This window comes from Lichenostomus cassidix, chromosome 2, assembly GCF_008360975.1.
Source record: "Lichenostomus cassidix isolate B80296 chromosome 2, HeHo_3.0, whole genome shotgun sequence".
Classification (NCBI taxonomy): domain Eukaryota; kingdom Metazoa; phylum Chordata; class Aves; order Passeriformes; family Meliphagidae; genus Lichenostomus; species Lichenostomus cassidix.
This window is the reverse complement of record NC_139482.1, coordinates 79,513,621-79,539,057: the sequence shown is the minus strand read 5'-3', so window position 1 is coordinate 79,539,057 and position 25,437 is coordinate 79,513,621. Positions and strand designations below refer to the sequence as shown.

The 25,437-nt window shown below is 36.3% G+C and overlaps 1 protein-coding gene across 4 annotated transcripts in view; it reads right to left on the bottom strand.

Annotated features, from left to right (window-relative positions):
- Positions 1–25,437, bottom strand: part of CTNND2 (catenin delta 2) — a 638,189-nt gene that overhangs the window by 457,637 nt on the left and 155,115 nt on the right. The gene's annotated exons all lie outside the window — the stretch shown is intronic.

The following is a 25,437-nucleotide window of genomic DNA, read 5'->3' as shown; positions in this document are numbered from 1 at the left end:
CCAACTGCCTCCTACTTAGCCCAGCAGTCCACTTCCCTTCACTATATACATAAGCAAGACAGAGGGAAGATTTTTACCTAGGCCTGTAGTGACAGGACAAGGGGCAAAAGTTTTAAATTGAAAGAGGGTAAATTTAGATCAGAGGAACAAATTTTTTACTATAAGAACATAAAATGTGTTACATGGAACAGGTTGTCGAGAGAGGCTGTGGATGTCCTGTCCCTGGAAGTTCAAGGCCAGGTTGGATGGGGCTTTGAGCAACCTGGTTCATTGAAACATGTTCCTGCCCATGGCAGGGGGGTTGGACAGTGTGATCCTTAGAGGTCTCTTCTAACTGAAATGAAACAATGATTCTACTATTTCATTTCTGTCTCCAAGGTATATGTGACTGTAGGTCCTTCACAGATGAAGGCTTTTTACAACATATTTATTAGCTAAAGAAGGACAGACATTTGGGCCTCAAAATGTTTTATCTTCTATCAATGGAAAAAAAAAATCCACATTTGTTCAGTTAACTGCTGTTGTGGGGGGGTTTAACTGTCCTTTACATCTGCTCAGTCTTTCCCATTTCTATGTGTACCCTGGAAGAATGATGAAGCCAACTGGGTGTTGTTGAGTCATCCAGCCTTTTTACTTCTTCAGGTTTTTTTAAGCATGGCGTCACTAGCAGCCATACCTGCTCATACCAATCTTAGTTTTGGTTCTCCCTTGGCAGTGATAGTAATAAAGTTCAATCAAACTCTTTCCTAAGAAACATATTTGGAAATAAATACTGTAATTACATTTTTCTGAAATACAAAAAAATAATTTGGTTTCTTGCCTCAGGCAATTACTGAGCTAACAATTTTCTAAAATCAAAATTGGTACTGATGAAAAAGTCATCTTCCTTTCTAATATTCCTAAAGACTTTATTAAAAAAAAATCCTCTTATTTTCCAAAGGCTCCCTAAAGGCAAATTGTCTTCTAAATTTCAAGAGTTTCTTTTATAACACAAAGATGACATACTCAATAAAATCTTCCTTCTACACTCTGAGTTTCTATTTAAATAGACATAGTCCATCAAGCACTCTTCAAAAACTGACTGGAGAAGAGGCCCTCTCACCTGACTGAAGTTTTCCAGCTCACCAATTTCATTGCTAAAACTCATCAAGTCTAACCATTTTTTTATTTATAAAGAAAGGAAAAATACCCTCACTTTTTACGGCTTCATCCTTGGAAAGAGCTTTACTGTTTAAGCTTTAGTGTCTCAGCCCCATGGGCTGCCATCATCAACCCATGTAGAAAACAACAATAAAATGAAATCACCCATAGAGGTCATTCCTTTTGTCCTGTGATAATATGAAGAACCAGAAGCCTAGCAATGAATTCCAGAACTTTAACAACCTGAATAAATTGTGAAGTACAAACCAGAATGAATATAGGATATGACAGTCATTTCACATGAGTCAGTGCACAGAGGTGCAGTCTGAAACCTGCAAAGATATCCTCTATTACTGAGAAAAAATGACAATGGAAGGAAATTATTGTTTTTTATATACATCTTTATCAGTAAGGCAAAATCATTTTTTAAAGATGCGAAAAAAGTGTGAAAAAGTGAAACACCATCTGAATTAAAGCACTCCAAAATTGAAACTGAGGACCAGTGAGTGACCCAGGCTTCTGATTATTCTGGTTCCTTTCTCTCTTTCTCTCTCTCTCCTTCTTTTCTCTTTCTCTTTGTTTCTTCCCTCTTTTCCTTCTTTCCTTCCTCCCTTCCTCCCTCCCTCCTTTTTCTTTTACTTCCTTGTCCATTTTGTGGTAAACAAAAATAAGTCAAATCAAATCCTGAAATCCCTACACTAAAACTTGTTACTCAGCTAATTCTTGAAATAGACTTGTAATGACTCAAGCTGCATGACTACAACACAAATGCTATTTAACAGCACCATCTTTTGATTGGAAAAAAGCTTCAGTCAAGCCTGATCATCAAAATGATGATCTGACTGACAATTTTCATTCATGGAGTTTTATCACTCTAAAACACTAGCATTACTTATGCGACAGCACAGAACTCAACATTAAAGAAACAAATGAACAGTCAAACTGTCCAAGCACCGAAGATGATCTCTTGATGACTCAGCTTCAAGAACCCAAGCATGACTGTCACCTTAAGGTCTTGAGATTAAGATGAAGAAGTAAGCACAATGTATTTTGTAGATTCAGTAACTACAGCCTGTTCAAGGCTTTCAAGTTGCTATTTCTTCCTCACAACATGACCCTATTATTTGTTTTTCTTTTTTTCAAATACATAAAATTGACACTTCTGATTCATGTCTATTGTAGAAACACACATCCTTCTCTGTCTGCTCATTGTTGCCAACTCATAATTTTAAGACTTTTTTGTTGCCCCAGGGAAAAATCCATAGCAAATGTGCCTCAAAGCAATGGAACACAGTAAATATGAGCAGTCATAATTCTAACATATATCTGAATAGTTGTATGTTTTCTACAGAAACTTTTTCCAGAAAATAATGGTTTATAGTTTTTGATTCCTTTGTTTATTTATTAATTCAGTTCCTGCATTAAATAAGTCAGGCGATATATATGACATGTAAGTGGAAAAAATCATGCCTTGTTCAGTCTGTTATATATTGCAGTAAAATGGTATTTTACAGGAAACAGTCTCTCTCATGACAGAACTCACTCAATACAAAGACAAAAACACAATTTAAATTGGACAGATAAAGATTTTACAACAAAAGACGTAAATTAGGTGACAGTCAAGGAATAAGTATCCATGACTCAATCTCTGAAGCTTGAAGGGGAAGTGATCTCTTAATTTATGCTGCCAAACCTGATGTTAACCACAAACTATAATCACTTGAAATGAAGCTTCTAAAGAACTAAAAAAACCTACTTTGGTTTACATGTTTATATGTCATACTTATCCTGTGCTGACTTAACAGCAGTGTGATGCAACACTTTTATTCTATGAGTTCCGAGGGGCCTCAATTAAAATCACAGTTCGAGTTTACCAGATTCACTTTAAAGATATGAGATTCTTTTTCATCCAGATGCTGCACTCCAATAAGACAAAGTCTACAGACAGATTGGAAGGGACAATGACAAGGCAGATACAAGATTTCAATCAAGTTAAGCAGAAAGGTTTTAACCAACATAATAATGCTAAAAATACTGCTCTCTTCCTGACAAGTCTGAATCTCAGAGAGGAAGATGATGGTGTAATATCCAGCAAGTTTTTCTTTGGAAATAAGAAACAGTAGCACATTCTTATTACAGAAACTGAAATTGATTACATCACATTACCACTTATGCAAAGTATGCCGCATAACAGGAGAAACAGCAATCAGAAAATGTGTCATTGACTTTATAAAACCCAACGTTACCATTTCCTCTCTCCTCAACATGCAAAAAAGCTTGTTATCAGCAGTGATTTTATGGCTCTTTCTAACTTCAGAATTTTAATACTATGCACTTCAAAAACGGTACCATATTATCCTTTGATGCAGAATGCTGTATAAATTAAGTACAATAAAAGGTCATGTTGAAGGAACCTCAGAATGACAATGCAAAATAAGTAGACATCTTTGTCTGTAATTGCTCAGTGCCTCAGTTCCCCATCACTGAAAGATGGAATCTATATTCTGCCACTGTAGTACAGTCTGTGCTATTAGAAACTGTCATGGAAAAGCCAATGAGGAGTTTAAACAATCTATCTTAAATCACAAGACAAGCAATAATAATTAATAGGACCCAAGGCTGAAAGAAGGTAAAACAAATTACTGAATAGCTGAGTGAATACTAAACCCTTTACACATTAAAGAAGGCAAATGCTGCAGAAGACTGTTTTGTGATCATGTAACAGGAGATTTTCTGAGTGTGAACATAAATAGTTTTCTGACAACTCTTAATCCCAATGACTCAAGTTTTGAGCAACTGATTTAATAATCCTAAATCACTTCTGCTCTCTTTCTGCAACCATTTTAAAAATTAACAATATCTTATTTGGTCCTATTACCTAAGTTTCATAAAACAGAATGACCAGAAGAATGTCATTCAACTTCTCTGAAATTCACAAAGCTCCCATTTCCCCACTTTCAAATAATTTTTATGAGCATCTACATTTACTTCCTACTCCAGAGTTTTTTCCATAGGCATTTATCTCTGATGTGAAAGCCTGTCAAATTCTTTTTGATATGTAAGGATGCTACATCCTCCAAATTTTCCTTATCTTTCTTACCACTAGTATCTTCAAAGAACTCAAACAGATTAGCTCAGCATGACCTCTTCTGCCTGAATTCACACACGATATCCTTTATCAAACTGTTTTACTAGGTATTATTCTGCCACATCTTTCTCAAAACAGGGGCTTTGGGATATTGTTTCTTCATTTTACTCTCCCTTCAGACAACTATTGTGCCATCTAAGAAACCTCAAGCATCGTATTGAATATTTAATAATCTTCATAATAGCAAGTGAGAGTTGAGCTCTGGGTTTTTTTAACATTAGATAATTTGCAGATAATGCATATGTTTAATAAAGGCTATATCTATTCTCACTGTACTACATGTCAGGTCTCTGCACAGAATTTCTGCCTATTTTGCCAGCACCATCTAGGTTCAGGTAGTAAGTAAGATGGCCTATGTTTTTGATAAATACCCAAGCCCTCTGGGACAGAAATTCTCCACATGCACTTTTTAAGCAGCCAAGGCTATTTGAGTTACTGTTGTAATGGAAAAGGACCATACACAGACCACCTCTCAGTGCCTGAGATTTTTGAAACTCTTCTCCTGAGCTGCATTTCACTACAATTATACAGGACTGCTAACTATTTTTAGCTATTTCTAGCAATAATTTCAGGGCAGGAAAGCTACCTTGACATACCTCCCACCAGATGGAGGAGCATATTAACATAAAACTGCACACAAGCAGAGAAAGTAGGATAAGCAAGAGCACAGGCAATGAACAGAAGCAAGACCATTGATCTTACAGAGGAGAGAGTTCCTATGGAAAGCCAAACCACAGCAACAGATCTGGTTGGTATTATAAACAACTATAGTTCTAGTTTCCTCTTTAATTGTGTGACTTTTTCTTATATGATTTTAGCATCTTGCCTCTGAAAACCCCACTCATTTGCAATACATCCATGTTTATCCTCTATAAGGAACAAAGCATCTCACTCCACATTTTCAGCTATAATACTGTGGTGGGTTTTTGGTTTTTTGTGTTTTTTGTGTTTGGTGTTGTTGGGTGTGTTGGGTGGGTGGTGGTGGGGGGGTTTGTGTTGGGTGTACACATTTAGGCCTTTTTGTGTGGTGACTAGCTTATGTTTTTCTTTGCATCTCCTTCCAATTAGAAATTCTACTTTTCATGGTTGCTGTCACCAGTTTACTGGTTCTCTCTATTTCATTCTTTATGCTAATTCTACACCTTTACTACTAAATAATAGTGTTCAGTCACTTTCTATGCTTATTTGCATTTTAATATTCTCAGCATGTTCTTAATTATAATAAGCTACAATTCTTTTTGTTTCTTTCTCACATATTTTAGTTTTTCAATATGACTTTAAGGTATGGATTACTCAACACTTACATATCTCTTTACTTTCCAATACAGATCTTTCAGATGTTACTGAGTTTTCCTTACCTCATTCTGCTTTCCCTCAGAGTCTGTTTTTCATAAGTCATGTATTTTCCTGCTACTGCTTACAGAACCCGGTTTTGGTACAGTAAATTCTAGGTGCTCTCCCAGATGAACTGTATCATACTTGACTCATAGCTAGTAATTTTCTATGTCCAGGGTAGCTTTTGACTGTATTGATTGTTCAGCATTCTGCATTTGCGACTGAAATTGCATTTGCAGCTCAGTTATACTGTCAAGATGTCTGGTTCCCATTTCTGAGAGGGAATTTCCCTACATAATAGGAAGTGCTTCTGGCCTTTTGTGCTCCCCAGTATCTGATGGCCAGGGAATTCTGCCAGCTTTGATTAGCACAGAGTCAGAAAAGGACATTCATTGGCATAAGTGGAGTTGAGTTCCAGACCAAATGGCAAAGCTTGTTTATTCTCCCCTCATATTATTCTCTCCCCTCTCTCTCTCTCAGGCCTCTCACTTTCTTGTCATTGCACTATTCCTTTTGCACACTCCTGTCTCTTAACTTCCTACTTCCTTTTTTACTATTTAAAACCAAGGAAACACTCCTTCCAGCTTTTTCATTCTGCTGGATGTGGATACTATCCAGCATCCAACACTGCCAAAGGCTTTAACTCAGTGTCCCACCTTGGGGTTCACTCAGGACATCTCGCAGGGAAGCAGAGGAAGCTGACAATGCCCTCGCACAACCCTTGGGCAGCATATTCTTGGTACCAGCTAGACCCTGCTGTGTGCACTGAGAAGCTCCTGCTAAGCTGTTGTGCTTATGAGATCATTTGTGGGAACACAGTGAACAAGAGTTGCTTGTCTTTGTCCCTATTCTGTATTTAGCTGTCACCAATAACCTTTTTCTGTGCCAACTGTTTAGTGTTTGAAACCATTTTTCTTTTTTTCTGCTTTTGCTTCCTGCCAGATTTTTCTATTACCCTTATAATTACCTACTTGACTGAATTTTTTTACTACCAAAGTAAAATGGACTGGTTTAAATGAGTAACTTGTTACACAATCCAAAGATATGGGTTAAAGCTAGGTTTTGTAATACCAGTAGTTACATTTGTTGATGATTATACTCGTATTTCTTAACATGAAAAAAAAAGAACTTTAAGAACCTCATAATAGTATCTAATCCTTAAGAATAGAAGTATTATATTATTTTACAATCAGCTTTAAATATCTAGATCAAATGAATCTGGGCAACTAACCTGAATATAATTAAGTGTGACACTTGCACATAAAGTAGGCCTTTTGGTATTATTCTCTTTCCCCCTGTTTGGAAAAAAAAAACCCGCAACAGCAATGCATTCTTTCCACTGCTCATCTTCTTTCAGGAATGAACTCACACATATGTATATCTGATGACACCTTCCTCCCCACACACACACACACACACACACACACTAGATTATTGCTTCTTTTCCCATTTAATATGATGGCACAGGCTTCATACCATCAGCACAGTGTTTCCTTCAGTCAGTTCTTCTTCATTGATGTTTTTGGGTTGGCATGTTGCAAATAAACAGCTGAACTCAGGAAATGTATGTTCAAGGGCAAAGCCCAAAATTCAGTCTCCACTGGGTACAGCCTGCTTAAAGGAACAATCTTGTAGTCTGATTTCAATGGCAAGCAACAGTTCTCAGCTCCAGAGAAATGTCAAAAGTGTTAAAAAGCAAGCTCCCTATCATAAGTGTAGCTTACATTCTTTTCTTTGTCATATTTTTGCTTTTATTGAGGAATTTGAGATCTCCAAACTCCCAAATTAGAAAAAAACAAGCCACTAAACAGAAAACAAAAAACCCAAAAAAGCCCCAAAGCAACAAAACAAAACAAACAAACAAAAATCAAACAAACCAAAAGAAACAAAAACCACCCTTAATCCTGAACGAATCCTATGCAGGATCTATTAATTTTTTTTTTGTACATATATGAGAGATAAAATTGCAAAAGAGAGCAAATCTTTTTAATAAGGATTTGGCTCCTTTCTAAAGATTTACCATCTTTTTGTATGGAGAGAAACACTCTGGCAATCAGATGATTCTGTGTAAAAATAAGAGTTAAAATTTCATTTTTAACAAGATTTAGTGTTCCTCCAATGATTTATCACATTCAAATGTAAACTTCCTAATGTACACACTGGCTCAAAACCCAACGGTGCTTATTTATGTATTTTTCTTGTACAGGCTTGTTTGGATTTCATTGAATACCTGCAGCAATTTCCGAATCACACATATAAAAAGCAAAAAATCCCCATCCTGAGTGAGTATCCACACATCCACACACACACACACACACACCCCTCACCAGTAAACTAAAAAACTCTACACAGCAGGCTTATCACTTCTCTACCATTTGCTGTGGAGTAAAAAGATAAAAAATTTGCTTCTGTCTCAGCCAAGATTACCAATTCGGCTTATAAAATCTAAAACTAAACTCATGTTTATTTGAAGTTCTAAAGATTTATTTAAACTGCCCTTTTATTGTTCTCTCTTAGGCATTCCACATCTTTCAAACACCTTCTTGCATAAATATCAGTTGTAGCATATAAAGATGCTTTTTGTTCTTGTTCATGGTTCTTTGATTTAAATCCAAATAAAATTAAGTCACTAAGTTTTAAAACTCTTTTTCTATTTTTTTTTCTATCTTTTAGAAAAAAATTACTTCCTTTAGTCAGTAATCATTAAGACACATTTAATTTCACTTTCAAATGGCTGAATATGGATACAACTGCTACCTACAGAAATGAACAAGGAAGGTCTTACCTAGTGAGGTTGGGGACAAAATTAAAGGCTATTAATATGTGGCTCAAGAACTAAATTAACAACTCACTCCATTTTTAGAAAGGACCACTGTTTAAGAAGAAGCAAAGGAGAATGACAAGTGGAACAGAAACAAATAGCAATGTCCAAATTGGAAAAAAGTATTGAAGATAAAGTCATTGAGCTTATCGTGTTCAAACCAACACATGGTGAAATTTAATGATGGAATACTAATGCAACTAATATAGTGTTACACAATGATGAATAGCAGCCAGTGAATTGAGTGGCTGTAAGACGTCCTTACTGGGTTTCAGAAAGGGAAAAACATCCTACAGCCAACTAGAGATACATCAAACACTTCTGTTCATGACACAGACCAAGAGGTATTTTGTGCTTTTGATGACTGGCTTTTTGAATGGCCTGAGAGCCCTTCAGCTGTGGGTCTGGATCCCTTTGCTCAAGCTGCAAGGGGACAGCTTTCTAGAGCCTCAGTGGCAGCATTTTCTCTGCTGTTCTCATGCAATCACTCTTGTAGTGTTATTCCTATAGCCTTTTACCTGCTGTAGACCCCAACAGTGTTCTTGTGGTGGTTGTCAAGGGAAGAAACTATCACTGGTCACTCCTTCCCTTGCCTCTTTTCATTGTAGCTCTTGGTTTACCTTTGGGCAATCAGTATATGAGTGCTTAACAGCGTGGGGTCCTCCCACCACCACTCCTCCTCCTCCTGCCTACTGGGGTAATTTGTCCTTTCTTTCTCGTTTCCTATCCTCTTTTCTTCTTTTTCCATTTTCCCCCAAAAGTAATTTACCATTAGAGGTGGTGGGACTCATAAGCCACAGATCTCTGCACCAGTATATATGTACTCTCTTGTATTCCTTTTTATACATACATGCTTATGATTGTTTGAAGACAAGACACTGAGGTAAGTAGATCTTTGCACTAGCTTTGTGTAACACTGATTATATCAAGTACAAAATGAACTGCTATAAATCAGTGAACTTAATCCTTTTGTATTGTGAAGGATAAATGTGTAATAAAATTGTTTTTGAACAGTGGCGTTTGAGTACTTCTTCTCAAGGACTGGTGAAAATATTTTGTAGTAAGTAACTACAAGGCCTCCAAAACAAAAGAACTTGCAAGGTTTCTCTGAATTCAGCATTCATTTTAAAACACAATACACACAGTAGAATAATCTTGGTATGTGCTAATTCTTGTAACAGTTTATCAAACCTTACTTACTTTTATTATTAGCAATCTTTTACCTGAGTCTGAACTTTCATAGTTTCTTTTTCCAGAGTTTGGATTATTTACTTTGGGTGAACCACAGATTAACCCTGTTATCAGATACCTTTTTTTTCTAGGCAGGTACCTTTTATGATCCCCTTGATAAACTAATCAGATCAAGTTCCATGAATCTTTCACCACAGAGGAAGTTTTCCTGATCTTCGGTCATTCTCATTCTGTCAATACTCTTAAGTTTATCAGCATCTTTCTTGAGCTATTGGCACGCAAGAACTAGCTAGTACACTCTTGCAGGACTCAAATTAAAAACAAATACACTTAAAATAATCACTTCACTCCACAAAACTAAATGATACACTCGGCTTCAAAGTCACACTTGGAACACTCCCAACCTGACTTCTAATCATTTCCCCAACAAAGATGACTACTTTTAAGTATGGCCTGAAATCTTTGCGTATAGAAAATACAAAGATATATTTATATAATCATATATATCTATCTATCTAGAATGAATGACTACTTCTGTGTCCCATCTGAGATAATACTGATTAATCTGACTGCAAATTTACTAGCCATGACTGCTCCTTTACCAACAATAACCTTTTCCAATGGTAGTACTCATCCTTAAGGTAGCTGCAAACATCTGAAACAACAAGCTTATTTTGTGATCTAGGACACTACCAAAAAAACTTACAGAAGAAAAAGCTTTTTTGCCGTCCAGTATACATATATACATTTGAAGGCTTTTCCCTGTTACATCTGAAATTCATAAAAACTCTGGGTTTTAAATTATTTAATGCATGCTATTTTTATTTCTAAGCACAGAGATAATACTAAATCAAGTGTACTAAGAAAGCCTATTCTACTATTTCTGTCATGTTTATTAATGCAATTTGAATTTAATTTTTAAAAAAGTATAATCATCTTATTTCTTCAGTTCCTCATCAAACTGCTATGATTCTGTTTCCTCTTTGAAGAGAGTAGTAATAATACTGATAACAACAACAAACCCCCCTTAATTGAAGTAACTTTTGGACTGTTAATATGCCATACAATATCAAATCCTATTATACTCCAAAAATCCCATTTGTGTTGCATCACCTTTACTGATTGCAGTTCTGTTTATAGTTCTTACCAGCTGTTTTCTAAATGTTTCAGATTCTATCAGATTGTATTTACACCCAATGGCTTGAACTTGGTATCCACGTACACATAAGAATACATACATATTTTTAAACTGCCTTCAGATTGCCTTTTTCTTGATGCTGCTCTTTTCTATCCCAGTTTATTTCTAATAGGCATCATGTGCTAGCTATCTTGAAAATTAACTGCTTCACAATTATTATTTCTTTTTCTTTCTTAAACACTTTCTTCCAGATAATATGCCTTATAATGGTTTTCACTGTCATGAAATCAGCTATTTAGAAACAGCTTATGTAATTCCTACTGACTTACATTTTAATCTAGTTCAATGAAAGAAATATTAATCTGATATTTTATACAGATAATTTCAATAACCTTTATTTAACAGTCAGATGCAAAAAGGACCTTTCTATTTTTAACTTAAGCTTAGTAAGTAGCCTCTCCACACTTACAATCTGAGAACTCTAAGAATACTCTCTTCCTTTTGCCAGTCACAATTTGCCATGGCAGGATGGGGTTTCTAGTTGTGATTTTCTGAGCTACTTTAAACTCTGGAATATGACAACAGAGGAAAGAAACCTAGAAACCTGTCTCACTCACTGATATTTCAAGTCTTTGCATTTCTTCTGTGTACTTCATTCATCTTGATAGGACTTTCTCATTTTTGCTCTTAGCCAGTTTTGCAAAACGCTGCTTTTATTTTGCGCAATGAAATTCCTATGTATCCTGTCCCATAGACAGGCAGGTTTTCACTGTTACAAATTATTCACAAGAATAAGAATCAGAAAAAGAATGGCATAATTGAGAATTTCCTTTTTGGTACACATAGTAGATATAAAACGCTTTCCTGTTCCAGGGGAATCTGCCATTAAAAGTAAAACAAACCCAGCTCCTGGTTGATTACTTTAACAAGGAATATACAGAGTTGGAAAAACCAAATGTAGAACACATCTTGGAAAATGAGTTGTCTAAAGCATCAATATGGAAGATGTATCACAGAGAAGGGATTTTAGTGTCACAGTCAATGGCAAATCACCTTTATAACTCCATGAAAAAGGACCCCATGAAACAGAGTTAAGATATTTATGTTTAAAAAAACCAAACAATAAACAAGCTAAGAGTCTTGCTAAGGACACCATGACAGATATTATTAAGCAAACATTTCAACGAGTACTGCAATACAAAAAATAAAAAATAAATTATGACAAAAGATATGAAAATATTTCTTAGAAATTTATTTCTGCTGTTGAAAGTTGCATTCAACATACAAAACTGACCAGTTATTCTCCATGGAACAAATAAAAGGGATTAGGACTGTTTCACTTCCCTTGTAACATGGCAAAAAACAAAACAACTGAAACATTTTTTGCACTCCTCTCGAATATACTGATAAACTATTGCAATTCTGTTGTATTTCACTTCAGTTGATTAGGGTCATCATTTTTAAGCCACATGGCTTAATAAGTGTGCTTATTTTGAATTTCTGTAACTGAAATACTGTAAAAATCTTCCAATTCTTTGGATGGCTTGAGAAATGGAAGGGGAAGCTAAAGTAAGTTTGAGCAATTTTATGTTTATTCCTATCTTCCAAAGGGATTTGAGATGAAAAACAGCTAGAAAACACACTGTGGGATGAAAGAAGATCAATGAAGGCTGAAAAAGGATTTAATTGATTGTCATTATAAGCTGTAGTAAAACAGAGGTCAATTAAATGAGTGAATTGCAAAGAAATATACTTGTAATAATAATATTAAGCATTTATTTAACACTTATCAGAGAAGTGCTTTGCAAACAATTAATTAATCTATACAAAGAACAAATTACATTGACTGGGGAGAGCAAGGTTAAGAAGGCCAGAAAGTTGATTTAATTCCATCTTTTATTTCGTCTTTGTTTTGTGCAGCATTCATTCTATTGTACTACAAAACAAGTTACCTCAGAATAGGAAATTAGGAAGACAAGGAGAATTGACTACAGCACAACAGGTTTGAACTACCATCTCATTTTAAAACATCCTTTTTGTCTCTTGATTACTAGCTTATACACAGCTGACACTGTTTTATTAAACAAATGGAGAAATTCAAGTGTCAGAACAAAGATGTCACATATAAATGAAGTAACCTTTTAAGCTTGCAAAGAAATACTTCATGTTTGTACAGTAAACTGTTAAGAAAAAAATAGACAAGTTTATGTAAATGTAGACTTTTAGTCAAGCATATTATGATCTGAGTCTGTGATTCACAGGTAATTTGAAGCTGTGTAAACCCATTAAACAGCTTAGATTGCCGGAAACAATACAGTGAATACAAGTGCAAAGGAAGTAAAAGCAAGGGCGTTGGAAGTCCAATGCTTGAACATGTATTCAAGAAAAATGCTATCTGGAAAACTTAATTAAACAGAGATGTTTTGTGCTTGTTGGGTGTTTGGGTTTTTGAGGGTTTTTGTTTGGTTGGTTTTGGTTTTTTTTTGTTTGTTTGTTTTTGGTTTTTTTTAATTTACAGGAAATGGTAATTTCTCCATTCTTTTGGTAGAATATAAGCATACAAGCAAAATACCCTCTTTTTGCCATTTTCCCCCCTTTTCTGAGAGAGCTGTGAGTACATTAGCAATCCCATTTGGACAAACAGTGCAGTCTCAAACCACACTCTCTGGTTCGCTTCACCGTGTTTCCTATGTGCTTGCTCAGTTCTCAGAGCAGTTTGGAGAACAAATTAGATTTTGGAAAAATCAACTAGAAGTACAGCACCAAAGTGCACTACAACTTTGATGGGGCTAATTAGGTCCAAACCCCTACAGGGCTGACAGTGCCACATGCAACTTCAGCACCACTAAAAGTTTGTGAAGCACAGCAAACATGAGGAGGCTCCTCTACTAGACCAAGTGACTGGCCAGTGACTCAAAGTCCTCAACTTCAACTCTGCTGTTCCTTCTTCAGTCACACATTTTCCGCTCTGAAAGCCTTTATTTTCTTTACCTGCGCTTTCTTCTACTCCAGTCACCCCTGCTTAAACTAACTTTTGCTACTATTACTTATTACCATTTTCTATGTTTAACTCTCTTCTGTCCTATCAATCAATGGCTACTCCTTCCCACTCTTGGAAAAAGACAGAAGTGACTTCATGCCCCAATGACATGATACTATTTATGTATCTTAACCTCTAAAAGAGGACTGCAAGTGTCTTCAGCAGTGGCTCAGCTTGATGGCAGCACCAGCAGGTTTCTAACTTAGGACTGCAGTCTAGTGTGAGAGGAATGTTTCATTAAACCAAAAAAGGTGATGCCAAGTTTCTTGAAAACAAGGAATAGTAATCATAATCCAACAAGTAAAAATGCTTTGAGGTATAACTTTAATCTGCCAAAAAAGGGGTTCAGATAGAAGCACATCATTAAACCCTCCAGCTTACAAGGGATGAGCTGAGCTCTGCAAGTTGCTTGAATCCAAATTTCCAGGCTTTCCATGACGAAGAACCTGAAAAGAGCACAACATCCATCACTGAAGTATTACTCCTACATGCATTTCTTACACATTTATCCTTGGGGGTGTGGGGACAATGTGGGTGACACAGAAAGCACAGCCCCAGATGTGTCAATTCATCATCGTGAGCTGGGAAGTGCAAGGCCACTCAGTAAATTTCTCCCTCTACCCCAGTGGTAGGTGCAGCAGGGCGCTTGGTCAGTAACTGCTCTGTATGCAGAAACACTCTGTAGAAGAGAAAAGGTTTCTGTGTGAGGACTCATCAGACCACGAGTATGACGCTTTGCATGGTGATTATCCATCCTAAGGCAGAAGATCCATAGCCACTCATAGGAGAGAGAGAGGTGATATCTCCTGAGAGTTGGATAGAGTGTGGAAAATAAGATGGAAGCTCTTCTCTCACTCAGCAGAGAGAGACAAAAAGACTTCCTTGCTGAGAGGGTTCTCTTCCATAGGCCTAATTAACTAGTTCTGCCCTTGGTTTAACTCTCATCAAGAAACTGCCCTCTGTCCCAAGCCATGTACGCTATATTCACACCCTTTTCAAGCCTCTTCCTTTCCATTCTGTCTCGCAGCACCTCTGCTGACAAGCAAAGCCTCTCCTCCTTGCTCCTGAACAGGGACTTCTGCTCCCAAAGGTCTTTAGTTCGCTTTGCACTCCCACCTCCTTTCCTTGGGCAGGGACTTGCAGAGCTCTGAGCTAGCAGCCAGCTAGATCTTCTACTGCTAAACTCAAGAATTTAAACACAGAAACTGTGGGACTGTGCCAGAGGATACTGCTGAGGCTTCTGGACCTCTGCACTGAGAGGTAGAGTTCAAGGAGGGAAGGACTTTCCATCAGGTAAGAGATTATGTATGAGAATTCATCAAGTCCCTAGGATCTGTTGCACTCCTTCATCCAAAGCTGCTGAAAGAGCTGGCTGAATTCATAACAAAGCCAGTCAGCCCCACTTCAGCCCAAGGGAAAATCATGGAGCAAGTTGTCTTGGAGAAAGTTTCTGGGACTTGAAGGAGAAAGGTCTATTTCAGTAGGAGGATGGAGTAAATTCCTATTGAGTTGCCTTTCAGCCTGAATATCATCTGGAAAATTTACAAAGATTTATGCCACTGACATAATTTCCTATATAGGAAAATAAAAGGCAGTGAAGCAAGTGTCCAGAGAATGGAAGCATGACTATTATAGAAAGATCTAAATACGTATCTAAAGATCTAATGACTGCAATTGATTAAAAAAACGCCAGGTATAAGCTCATTTTCTGCCATCTCATTAGCAATGTGTATAAACCAAATCACATGTTGGTAGGTAGTATGTATGTACTGTCAAGTAATGTAAAAGCTTAGCATCAAAAAACCCAAAAAAGATCCAAGAGTTATAGCTTTTTTCCTTATCACACAAGTATCAGATACTGCTCCTCATAAGCATAAATAAACCTTTTTGAGTTGATATTTTCATTGTTAGAAATTATAAGTACTGAAAATTCTACATAGGTGAGACCAGATGACTGTACCAAAGAAACACTGAGCACTTGTATAAAGCTAATACCAAGATGCCTTCAGGCTGCTGGAGACTGTGATATGACAGAATGCCACTGCTAATGTGTGTACAGACAGCGTGAGTACAGTGACAGCACTCTCTGGAATGACGTTTTGCACCACTGTCACTGGATAGCTGAAACAAACAGTGGAACAAAATTAATGAAGGAAGGAGAAATGGGCAGGGGGGAGAAATCCAGTAAACGTCAAATCACTTTTTATGATATCCAAGACAACAGCATACTGCATGTTAGCAGGCTTCCCATTACCACTTCCACATAACACTTGAAGTGGGATTACATAAAGATAAAACTGAAAATGAAGTTCATCAGCTTCTTCCTTGCTCTTTCACTGACAGTGCTACTAACTCTTCATCTTTTTAGGTTCTCTGTGATATTATGTCCCAAGACAAGACAAAAACTGTTTTACTCTTCAGGGAGATTCCTACTTGAATCAACACAAAAAAAATCTTGCTTAAGCAGTGCATATACTTCATTTAGCAGCCTTACTCAAGAGCTTCTTCCATTAACAATAACCCTTTTTTAAAACATAAAAACTTCAACACATCAAAATAAACTTGCTTCTACATTTCTTTTCGCATTTGATCTGACCCATGTCATATACTATTCCATGTAAAACAAACACATTTTCCCTCTTGAATTTTTGGGGTTTTCATTGGCTTTGGTTTGATTTTTTTGTTTTGAGGTTTTTTTGTACCTATTATCATGCCTCTCATTCTCTCTGAAAACACAGTTTTTTTTTTAAAAAATGCCTTATGTTAAAAATACTGCCTTTTTCTCCTTGGCAACAACACCTTTTTTTTTCCTTTCTTCAGTTGCTAAATTTAGAATTGCTTTGTTTGCCTTATCTAAAGTTTCAAAATTTGGGGAGATATCAAGGTATGGGGTTTTCTTAGTATTTTATGAAGGGTTAGGAACAGAGTGCCACTGAAACAATGGTTATTATAAGAAGCCATGACTACTTAATTATTATGGTTTTAGTAGTATTAGCATTAACATTAGTATTGTTATTAATAAAAGAGCAGAACTGAAGAGCTTAGGTTTGGCCAAGTATTAAAAATATGAATGCTCATATGAATTCTTTGTCCACCTAATAATTTATTGGAAGGTAGAAAGAGACATTATAGCACTCGCTGTACTGGCTGAAAACACAGCTGAGGCAGAATAATGCAAAACTGCAGTACTGCCAATACTTCTACATATGAGAAAGAACATGTTTGCAATTGAGTTCATCAAACATTTGAAGCAGAGAAAGTTCGAGCTGAAAAATGACATATTACTTAATGGCAATAATAATTTAGTTGTAGAGTTACTTCTGCCTTTGGACTCTGGGGATGAATGAGATGACTTCATAGGTCTCCTCTAGCTTAATTTTTTAATGATTCCATGAAGCAAACCAAATGAAACAATGTAAAATGACAGATTATACTAATCTTTAAATGAACAATATAAACTCTATCCAATACTGTATTGAATTATGTTAATACAGAAAAAGACATACAAACTAAATACACTGTGAAAGCTTATAATATTAAACCTTTGCCAACAGCAGCCTCCCTTACTAAAAAGAGCTATTGGAATTTCTGATAATATGTCTGGCTATAGTATATTTGTACGAAGGGTTAAAGGAAAAATAATGACCTTCTTTTGGAAGCAAGCTATCATACTGCATCATCTTACTTGGATATTGCAAATGAGTGTTGATGTTGGGTTCCCTAAAGCAATTCAACAGAAATAATCAAGTCTAATGCTGTGGAAAAGCAAGACGAAAAAGTTTGAAAAAAGACTGTGACCATCTGCAGCAGCTTTAGGGAAGCATTTCAACTCTGAGAAAAAAAAAAGTGAGAAGAATAGGCTTTCTTTTAAATCAATCATTTTCCACCATTTTAAAAAGCTTCTTCCATTTAAAGTCATTAGCCACAGCTAACAAGCCATCCAACTGATCATCCTTCCCAGTCTTTATGCCTGAAATTGTGATTTTTGAGACAATAAAGCAGAAGAAAAGGCTTTAATCTACAGTAAAATATTAGTTACTGTTATTATTCCAATGAAATAAAATGCATAAACACATACTATATACATCTATTTGGCTCAATATATTATGCACAATGTGGAATTTGGGACATGTGCTTAATAATAAATTCATACTTCAACTATGTAATGAAATGTGTGATTGAGTGACATTTCTGAGCAAAGAATAAAAACAATATGAGCAGTCTTCTACTGTCAGATGTTGTTTACAAAAAGAGTTTCAAACAACAATGAATTATTTAAAGAGATAAAATTTGGGTGCACCTGTTGACATTGAACAGGACTCTGTAATTCTGCTGCTTGAACGAACTCGAGGGAATTTGAGACAAAAGTCATTCACCAAGAGAGACAGAACTGCACAGAAAGCCAATAAAAACTACTGAGTGATCAGGCTTTCTGCTGTTTTCTAACATAGAAAACATCCTGAAGTGCACCTTGGGGAGTTTGTTCTCCCACAGACATTTTACAAACAGGTAGTCAAACTGTTAAAAAAGGAAATGAATTTGTGTAATTCATTTCTACTTAAATGTTGAGATTGAAAGGATTAAAATTGTAAGACACAGTCATCAAAATATATTTTAAATTATGTAATCTTCCCAGATAATTGCCTAGGTGTTCTATTTTATTTTTAAAAAATCCATTCTTTTCCTACTCAATTATAAATTGGGTACAGATAATTATACTATCTGGTATAGTAACTATGGATTGCTACATACTCATTTGATCCTACTTCTGATGAATTTATATGTGAAGTGCTTATCTATGTGGCACTTAGATTATAAATAGAAAAGAGCAGTACATGAGAATACATCAAAGATGATAACAAGGACAAAAATGCATTTAGTCTGCTAGACACTTGAGCTGAATTCTAGCAAAGCATGTTTTCCAAATTTTTTCCCTGCAAGAAACTGCTCACATCCTATGCTGAGATGCTGCATACATGGCCATGATCTCTCATGCATAATGTTAACTTTGACTGTAACTATTTATGTACTGTCTGGAATCCTTGGCATTAAAGTAGGAATTTGGAGAATGCCCTTAACAGACTCTTAATCTCTTCTAACCCAGTGTGAAAAGGGCTTCTTTTTCTCAGTTGCCTCCTGATAATGAGTAAGTGAACAAAAAAGTAATGTTTAGTGTGCAAAACAGCAAGGCTGCCTCTCAGGCAGCTAGGTCTGAACAGCTTGCTGGCCCCTGTGCAGGTAAATGGCATAATTATTGTCCCAGCCTTCCCACTGTTACTTAGTAATTCAATAATAGACCATCTGTAGCTCACTGCTGGTGAATCATCTTGCATCTTAATACATTGCTTGAATTTTCTTCATACTATTTAGTAGACATGATGCAAACATTATAAGCAAAACATTTAAGAGAGCTGGCTGGGTATCTGAGTAGCTGCTCCTTATGCTCCTAAAGGAGGATGTATAAAATAATCTAAACCAATCCATTTAGCAGAAGCAAGGTTCACCACAGAATGTTTCTACACAGCCATGTGTACTATTTGCTATTAATAAAACTGATGGCAATGAGATGATATTGCACTTTCTCCTAAATCACCAATAATTTCAGAGATGTCCTTGCAAGGAAAACATAAAACAGCAAACAGACAGCTAGTTAAATTCTCAAAGCAGCCTATTGCCCTGGTATCTCTATCAGGTGCCAATCTTAAACCATGCAGTTGAAAGCACCAGAACAGTGTACTTTCACTTGAGGTACCATCTCTGGGGCAAACGGTTAAGGGGAAACAGAGTGAAAAAAGGCTCCACAACAACAAATAAAACATAGAATCCAAAAGTTCCTTTCACAAACTTAAGCCATTAGAAACAAGATTTTTAACAGTCTTTTCCAAATCTTGGTAACACTCTCAACAAAATGTAAATGTGCTACAAAAATTTGAATTGTTCAGGCCTACAGCTTGTTTTCAAATTTGGCTTGTGATTTTGATCTGTATTCTTATTTCATCCAAGTTTTATAACCCTATATTCCACTCAAGTCAGCTACTCCCCTTGCCACAATATGCATTTGTGTAAAATGGTAATCTTGTCCTCTGTTCTTTCCTTTCAGGCATTTCTTTCCTTCAGAGAATTGTTTAATTTAAGGGAAGAGCCAATAATTGCTATTTACATGAAAAGATTAACCATGAAAAAGCAACAGATCAGAACCTCTCCAGTTAAAAAAAAAACCAAAAAAAACCCGAAACAAAACCCTAAATATACACACACACACACACACACACATTTCCCAGCAAATGCTGAGAAAAAGCTCCAAACTTTAACCCCAGATGTGTCTGGCAACAAGAGACTAATAAGGCTAAGGCTGGTGCATTTAATTTCTTCCCTGTTTTTAAATCTACAAAGACAAGTTTTCAGGCATATGCATATCTTAAACCTGTTTTGACATGGGGTTTTTTGTTTGGTTGGTTGGTTTGGTTGTTTTTTTCCTTTAGATTATTTAGAGAAGTTGTTTTTTTTTTTTTCCCAACAGCCCTCATAAATACATTAAAAGCAGCAAAATAATAAGAGCATAAATCCTTTTCCCCTAATGATAATACATATTGTTATACCAAGGAAACACCGAACTCCAATGCACCCGCAGTACTTTGGAGAAACAACATCTGTGGAATATAATCTGGTAAGAGAGTAGAGGAAGGACTGTTTTGCTACAGGCTGAAAATATTCAATACGTATCCACCTCTACCTTGCCAAATTCAGGGAATAGCTTTGTATTCACACACGGCACACACCTCCTCCTTCCTTCCACTCTATCATTCTGGCCCTTCCCAGGGTCACAATTCCTGTGTGATTTCGCAAATTTTTTTTAAAAAAGTCTGGATGCTGTGAACTACCCTGAACACTCAGTCTTGTATTCCATGTATCTCTTGTGCTTCCTATTCTGTTTCATCTCTTGTAGGGATCAGCAGGAGAAAGCACTTTTGTCTGTCTCAGCTGTTTTTCTTCACTTCCAAGAACAAAAGGCCTCCTGACATTCATTGGAAACCGCGAACAAGTAACCTAAAACTTTCCAGGATTCACTATCTAGGGAACAGATGCAAGTGTAAAACCCCAGGAAACATACGTGGATAAGTCAGTAGAGCATTACTGTCTTCTCTTCCAGTAAATATCAGCTTTTTGTGATTCTCAGAGATGATAACAGGTAACAACAAATGGCCATGGGGGAGAGGAAGGCTGCATAGGGTAATAACCCTGCAGAGCAACTCCTGAAACAGAAGCAGTAACCAAAAGGACACCAAGCTCTGGAGAAGGCCATGTGATACCAGGAAACAATGTGGCTTCAAATCTTCTTGTAGAGGCCATACTAAACACTGAGACACTGAAGCTTCCAAGAATAGGAAGTGTGTCCAGCAGCTGCCCAGATTCAAAGCAGTCCTCAGCTGGTGGAAGTCAATGAAAGACAAAAGCTCTTCAGATTCACCTTCAGCTCCAGCAGCTTTCCCACTCAGGCACTGTATGCCATACCCTTCTGCAGAACATCGTGGCAGGAGGACATGGGTGACAGTAACTCCCAGAGGCAGGGCTCAGGCCCATCAAAAAGTGACAAAAAGGGAATCACCATGAAGTAGCAGCCACATGGTATTCCACCAAGGCCAGATTTCTCTCTTGTGTGATGCAGCTGAGTGTCACTCTCAGTACCAGGACTGAATCCTTTTGCCTCTGTTAGAAACTGCCGCAGAATTAGATGACAAACTAATACCTTCTCTGTTTCAAGCTTTTGCAGCACATACTTTCCCTGGAGTGATATTTAGGCAGAGCTCAGATCAGGCACTTGAAGGCGCAGAACAGCAAACTGGGCAGCAAGAGCAGCTGTAGGCATACTTGAGCTAGCTTACACATCAGTTCTAATCTTCATACTTTTTAAATGGCACTTTTAAAATTGGTATTGAGCCACATTACTTGAGACTTAAAAATCAAAGGTTTTTTTCACCAGATTAAAAGAACTTTGCACCAATATAGAAATAAAGCAATTTTCTTATGCAGTTTGGCTACAGAAGTAAAATATAGGCTCTTGAATTTACTGCTTATTCTCATTATGAAATGAGGAATTAAAATACCATTCTTATCCCTACTGACTTATTACTGGATTGAGTTATGAAAGGAAAAGGATCTTCCCATCGATTTTGTAAAGTTTTAAACAGTTTGGGTTTTTTTTAAACCAAAAGATGCTCCAACAGGATTTACCACTCAATAATGTGCAGGGTGCAACCTGACATATTTTGCTCTTAATTTGGCAGAATGAATATACAAACCAGCTACTCCTGGCTCATGCTAACTCTTTCCTTAACTTTGGGACTCAATTGATAGCAGTTTCTCAAAGCGCTTCTAAGATGACACCAAAAATTTACAGCTATTTTAATTCAGAATTTCTTAAAGATTTAATAAATTTTAGCACATCTAAGCTATTTTACGATTACACATATGAGGCTTAAACCCAGGTTTTCTGTTTTTTTAAGCCATTTTATCAACCCCGTCTCTTCTAAAGCTGAAATAAACGCCATCTATAAAGTCACCCACCAAATATTTTTATTTGCATATTTAGGGAATTAAGATTTTCAAGATTGCATAATATAAGTAGATTTTAATAAATCTGTGCTTCTGAGATATTTTGCCTCCCACTTTGATTTGACATTTTGCTTAGAGATGATCTGAAAAGGTATGATTTTCTCTATTGTGAAGCCTTTTCATTACTCTATTCTATCAGTCTACTTTATCATTTGCAATTGTATTCAGCTCTCTCCTGAATGTGTTAACATTCTTAGATGACACATGTTCCTTGTATCTTTATTAAAATCAACACACCCTATTTCTCACCTTGCTACTATGTCAGGTTTTTTCAGTAATTTTCATACATAAAAGGCTTTGGTAAGTTCTCACAATGTCCCTATTTATGATTCCCATTGTTGTTCAGAGGTCAAAGGTTGACTTCAATGTGTATAATCTGTATTTCAGCTGAACCACTTATACTTGCAAGGGGCAACTATATATTAAATACTCTCTAAGTATTTAGGAATATAATAAGTACCTAAGGCAATTACTTCAGGCAAATGATGTAAGCCTAACACAAGAACAGGCATCACAATGCCTTGAACATCTGTGTCAGCTGACACTCAGAAAACAGAAGGGTAATATTTAGCACTGAAATTTGATGGAGTGAGATTTTAAAAGATATGCTGAGGTTGAGCTATGCAAAATCTGGGAGACAAATATGTACAATATGAGGTATCTAAGCCAAGGTCCAAGAGCACTAAGTCACCTGACCAGAAGCTATACGGTTGAAAAATGGGAGAAAATTGTGATCAGTTGGACAATAAAGTCTGTCAAATATTTCCAAGACCTAAACTGGTTAATGCTTACAAAAAGACCAAAAGAGAACCAAACTTTACAAAAAACAGAACAAAAAAATAAGAACACAACAGCAAGCTACCTAATGAAGATGCAAGATAAGGAACATCAGCAAAATGAAAGTTTGGGGTTTTTTTTATTTTTAACCAATATCAGCAAATTCTACCTAAGCGAAGCTTGGGGGAGAAAAAATAAATCATAGATCACCTAAAACCATGGTGCATTGCATTTATGAACATGGAATGCTATGATCTCTCTGAGAAAAAAATGTTGATGTGTATCAGATTGTTAGTGTCAAAATTAAAGCACATCTTTCACAAGAAAAGAGGTAAACAACAATAGTCCCTAAAAAACTCACTCACTGTTCCTTCACACTAAGCATTTTACCTTAAATGGAACAGACAAAGCAGACTTTTCAAGGCTGGTTTTTCCATACTTTTCCAGGCACCAGCACTACAGTTATGTAAATTCTGTACCCATTATAATGTAAGCTTAAGGCAGATATAAATTTTTTGTGGTTTTCTTTATCATTATTTGCTATTTTGTTGACTCCAGATTCTATGGATAATTGCTGGCACTAAAGTTTCTATTCTCCTTTACTTCTGTTACAAACAAAATCAGTCCACGTTCCATAATTTCCCAGTACAATGCCATGTACATGGGCTACAAAATAGGACTGCAGCAATCTATTTCTCTTGGAAAACTTCAGGTATGTTCAACAGACCTCTTTTTCTATTAAAGGGGTTAAACATAACTCTTATTTTCCCAGTGTTTCATTGGACTGCTACTGGGCAGTAACTGAGAAAATACACAATCATGGGTTCTGTCCATGGTTGTTAGAGCAATTTTTGTTTGTTTGTTTGCTGGTTGGTCTTTTTTAAGACACAGAATGATCAAGAGCAATTCCTTCCTGCAACAGGAGAAATACGCCGTGGCTGCACTGAGCATGGCATCCCAACCCAGTGTCACCCTCCTCAGAAGCTTCCTCTGAACTTCTGTTTGAAGCTTGTCAGCTGCTTCCAGCATGGTCAGACAACAGGGAAGTTTTTCTGTGGGAGGCAACTGTGTAGTGAGAATGGAATCTTCCTTTTCAACTCGTTCTAGAACCAAAAATAGTACCATTAAAAAATCCAAGCTATTTGGACTATTAGAAGTGACAAAGAGAGAGATCAAGAAGAAATCTCGTTGAAATCAGTCATAAGGAAGATGTCTATCCACAGTATTTGTAATTTGAAGAAGTTTGTCTATTCCAATGACTTTGACCTATTCTTGTTGTGACAAGTATAAACACTGTAACTAAAGAGGGGTTGAGGAATGGACGGATTTATTTTTTAAGAAATTCACATTCTCCCATACAATCTTGGGAGATATTCCCATACAATCTTGGGAATACTTTAGTCTTTCCTGATATCTTTACCACACATAAGGAATCCCTGCAAGTCAATCAAAACCGGACAGGAGTCCTACAGGTTGTGCATGTTGTTTGTTTTTTCTGGATCCATTTTTCTTCGTTAATTTAGTATCATCAAGTGAGAATAAAAAAGTTGGTGTATTAGGCATAAACTTTGACAATGAGAATTAACATTTAGCTTGCATTGGTTCATTAGCAGACGATACACAAAATATAGGGATGTACATTGCATGTCTTTATAGTTATTCAAATAGAAAGAAAATTTTATTTCCTTTCTAAAACAAGTTTCAAAGTTTATTTTATTTATTATGCTGTGCCTTAGGATAGTGGCCTTTTTAATTCACAACTGATTTGACAAGGACAAGGTTCAAGAGATAATTAGATTCTCTTTTATTGATTTTTTTTGGCTGGTAAATAACCAACCTAATCTCGTTACATTCTGCCCTAACTTTGAGCTCTTTCATGATTAACTACTCTGGACACATATTTGAAATGTGTAGTAACAGAAGTAAATGTGACTCATATTCCAGCATGTAAATTAGTGTAGCAATTCAGTCAGTCCAACACATGTGCTGAAACAGTTGCTTCTAGTGTGCCCAGCTTTTGAGAGTAAACAAGAAAGGGGACCTGTAACAAAGAACATTCAGCAAAACCATTCTTTCTTTCTGCTGCCTTTTACTGTGTTGCATTTGAAAGAAGGTTCAGACTATACACAAACTCTTAGGATACCCACATACACCAAAAGCATAAAGAAAAGCTTTATCAGATTAATGAAATATTTTGTAGTGTGCATAGTTTACACAGTGAAGATTGGTCTCTT